Source organism: Eucalyptus grandis, chromosome 2 (genome assembly GCF_016545825.1).
Source record: "Eucalyptus grandis isolate ANBG69807.140 chromosome 2, ASM1654582v1, whole genome shotgun sequence".
Classification (NCBI taxonomy): Eukaryota; Viridiplantae; Streptophyta; class Magnoliopsida; order Myrtales; family Myrtaceae; genus Eucalyptus; species Eucalyptus grandis.
The window spans coordinates 8,547,707-8,552,052 of NC_052613.1; the positions used below are offsets into that span (position 1 = coordinate 8,547,707).

The following is a 4,346-nucleotide window of genomic DNA, read 5'->3' on the forward strand; positions in this document are numbered from 1 at the left end:
GATCGTAAACGAACTTTCACCAGGATACACCACAAAAGGAAAGTATGAGATCTTTGGGTTACACTGGAAAATCCTATCACTGGTAGGACGCAAAGAGTAAAACTCGTACAAAGCGACACTTTCTTTTTTTGACAGAAGAACGATATGCACTTTTATTTGAACTTCAAATTGAAAGTAACAGTTGTAGAGGTCGGGATCTGTTTTATCCAACATAGAATTTGGCTGAAGGCTCCACGCTATCAGCACACTATCTCGACCACAGCTATTCCCTCGATGCAAGCAACTGCAACCCGGCAGAGTGAAAGCCACAAAAATGGGAGACAACGGATATGGAAGATTTTATCTTTGTACTGAAACCACAGAGCCTACATGAATGTCTTTATAGAGGCAATGGAAAACCTCGGACCATCATAATAGCTTATTATTGTCGGAGCATGGATATAATGAGGAAATGAAGCATTTAGAGCAGGTATGAATGTTATCAGCGGGAACCTTTCTGATATGAAATATCCCAAATCCTTCCATGACCAAATTTCAGTACGTGCTTAAGCCTGTATGCGACAGAAAGTCAAGAGTCATTCACAAAACAACAAAGAATCCAGGGACATAAACAGTCTTATCCTATGGTAAGTTCTGGAAAATCTGGAAAAGATAGAGGCGATATTTTCATTCGCCTGCTGTAACTGAAGCTACATTCTAGAGCATGCTATGACTGTACAAACTCCCACAATGCATACCCAAAGCCATTTGCATCCCATAAACGAAGAGTCTACTCCTCTGAACCAATGATTACTATTGGCAGATTAGGATGCGCACATATGGCGGTAACATTGTGCTCGTGTCCCTCGAGTGTTTGTACACAGCTTCTGCCCAAACCTGTACTTGTTATTTAACAAATCATATATCAATTGATCTCTTTCTAATAATGCGCCAATATATTAAATCAAGAATGATAAAGTTTGCAAACCTTAGCAGTGTAATCATTTGAACCACTCAGTAAATACAGCATATCATCCCTCGAGAAGTGATCAACAAAGTTCAGCCCTTTCCCATGCACGTGTGAAGTAAACTTAGGCGTAGAGGAGTGCACATTCCAAATCTGCAACAAATGGGAATCATGTTGAGAGTATAAATAGCGTATTTGGAAATTGAAATATGTATTTTACTAAGAGGAAGACCTCCAAAATGAGTACCTTTATAATTCCCTCGAGTGATGTACTTGCAAAAGCATTAGGATCTTGAGGATCAAATGCTACTCACATCACATAATGTGAATCTCCTTCAAATGTTTGAGTACACATCTAGTCCTTCTCCCAGTCCTAGAGCTTTACAACCATGTCATCTGATGCCGATAGCACATAGAGTAAGTAGGGTGGACACCCATGCACCCGAGGATCACGGTTTTACTCCCTTACCTCTTCATAGCTGCTCAAGTGATCCCAGAAAACATTGTCTACATGAATAACATATTCATTAGATCTAAACATCTTACCGAAACATATAGTTTATCTACAGTTCAACAGATAGGATATACAAATCACTAATAGCAAATCAGAGGAAAGGGAAAACAGGGTATGCAAATGCTTCTCAATATTCTTGTCATTTCTGCCACTGTCACAAAATTTGGAGATATTTAACGAAAAGTGTGGTTGATTCTTTTCATTCCATGTTACCTCGTACCTCAGATGACTAAGGCTGAGTCAAGAACTAACCAAAACACGAGCAATTCGGGGAAAGGAGGAAAGAAGGTAATAACACTAATACTCAATATCTTTTTGTTTGAGTTTCTCATGTACTATTCCTCTTCACCTCAAAGCTGTTTGCATGTTATCTTTTATTCTGTGCCTTTCTATATTTCCTGGGTATTTCCAGATAGAGAGGGCTGACAAGCAAGATAATCAAACTAGTAAGAGCATCTCAGTGGGAAGAGGGAAAGAAGGAATTGCATTTTTTAGTCCTAATTGTTTGTATAGCCCCGTGCGTGCCATGAGTGATTCAAGTTCGATGCTGCTTTTGCTCTTCACAGCTGTTTAGTTGATTGGAGCTGCTACTAATTGTTGTTACCATAATGAAGGAATTGCTCAAGGAAGAGGAGAAGATGCGGTATGACACTCTTCTTCTGATTCTAAGGAATGTCTTCAAACTTAGCAGCAATTAGCAAGAAGAATGTAGAAAGCGACAAACTATATACAATGCTAAAAAGGTATAAGACGCATTACCTCTAAAATGTAGACAGCATAGGACGCATTACCTCTAAAATGTAGACAGCACTTCCTAAAACTAAGAGCCGAGAAAAGAGATTTAGTTTCAAAGATGTGGAAAACAAATGGCTGAAAATCTTAAAGACGAATATCCAACGAATGTTAATTTTTTTTAACATTCCTTAGGATCTTGTTACACTTCTTTCTCTTTTCTTGCTTGACTTTCCAGATTCCACATTGCAGAATGAATCTCACCTAAAGACAAAAGCGGATGATTGTGATCTTCCTGCTGCAGATGCTACGCATGTAGATGCTGCAATGAAATCAGATAAGAAGGTGAATCATTTGCAAGCTTAAAGAGTTACAGTTCTCTTTAATTCTTTCTTTTGAGATGGAGATGTCTTTTCCTTTTTCGATGTTAGCTTTACGTGAAGGACAAATTTTTTGACTCACTTTCGACCAGTCCACCTGGGCCATGGAAGCCGAAAATATCTGAACAAAGGAAGCTGGATATAGAGGTATCACTTCATGATTCTTCCAATGATTATCCAATGTTTGTTCTCTTTCTTGACTTGGTCCTCAGACATTTGGGTATTTCCAAGTGCACCAAAGGAGTCACGGTAGCCGAATGTCAAGGCTTGGTGGCAATCCAGACGTCTTTTCCGACCAAAGAGAAAATGGTAATGCAGGCAGAGGCCGGACGCATCCTGCTTTCTCGACAGGAGGCTTACAGATACTGGATACATAAGCTCTTTTTCCTTAGCTTCGTGGAATATACCGATGTCTTAAGATAGGGATTGCAAAGAATGTTGTTACATGCACATTTGGTAACCCTTTTCCCCCTCTTTTGCTGAATTCTGAATCTCGTCACATGATTGTCAATGGTCCTTAAGACTAGTACAACTTGCCAGCAAATCGGATGTTCATCGAGCATTATATCAAATCTTAGCAAGACGACACTTGAGATTTCTAGAATGCAATGTCAGATTGGAAAACCCAAACTCATCTTGAGGTGGGCAACTGATAAACATCTTATATTGTCAACATCCCAGCTCAAATCAAAACGTCAGCACAGATTCGCTCCTTCCACTGTTTTGGCCACTGATACACTCCCTTTTTTTTGGCCAAGGATATGCTCCTTCCCTGACCTTTACATTTTCAGCCATCAAGCATCGAACGAACATCATGCACGGCGTGGTACAACGACCACCAAACAAGTTAAACCACAAACCAATCTTTGACTCCCAAACATTTTAGAAAGGAATGTCCATTATTTGGCTCACAGTCTGCAACTACTGCACTTAGAGCAACGTAGTGTTTGGAACACATTCTTCATAAGCACAGTATAACCTTCTTTTACATGTCATATTAAGAGTTCAGTAATCAGCTAAGCAGCACCGACATCAACATGCGACACACAGCAACATGCGACACGACACAACGATACGTCATTTCTATAAAAATAGAAAATTTTGACATGCTGGAACATATTGTCTATTAAATGTATATTTTTATATACAATTTATCATTTTTATGATTATTTCAATCAAATTAATTTGATTCAAATTCGCGGATAAATAAATCAATAAATAAATAAGAGTCTAGAATGAATTTACACTAAAAATATTAATTCACTATTTGTTAATACCATTCATTCTTTCGAATTGACAAATTTGACTACATTCCATTCTAATAATCCATAAACTTGGATTAAAATAAAAATCCATATTCCACTATTAGATTAAACATTTAACAACAAGCCGAATAAAAAAAATCCACATTTCACCATCAAATATAACATTAAGTCATCCATCTACATTATCTACCCCTTTTCTTTCTTTTTTCTTTTTTTTTTTTTTTGGATAGATTTACATTTTGGCCCCTAATTGTCCCAACCTAACCCCCTCGTGAGAGCTATTAGGTTTAGGAGTATTGTCAACTTTAGACCAACGGTCTTCCATTGACTCGGATTCTCCCAAGCCTATACCTTACGTGACATTGAACGTTCAAATTTTAAATCAATTATACCAAATTTTGACTAGAATGTGACATTTTTGGGGTCGAATCCAGTAAGATATTTCCCATAGGATTTTAAATCAATTACATTAGCCTAAGGCTAACATTTTACCTTTGATTTTTTGCTAA

At 37.8% G+C, this 4,346-nt stretch overlaps 1 long non-coding RNA gene across 3 annotated transcripts; it reads right to left on the bottom strand.

Moving 5' to 3' along the window:
• LOC104444921 lies at nt 1–3,615 on the bottom strand. 3 transcript variants are annotated; one of them, XR_005548333.1, is made up of 6 exons: nt 2,655–3,615; nt 2,457–2,514; nt 2,220–2,280; nt 1,194–1,453; nt 968–1,099; nt 1–876 (listed from the first exon to the last, which is right to left on the bottom strand). It is a non-coding gene; the product is annotated as an uncharacterized LOC104444921 (long non-coding RNA). The 3 variants fall into 3 exon arrangements; XR_005548334.1 differs by lacking the exon at nt 2,220–2,280 and having other exon boundaries at nt 1,194–1,425; XR_005548332.1 differs by lacking the exon at nt 2,220–2,280.
• Between the last annotated feature and the right edge of the window lie 731 nt (nt 3,616–4,346).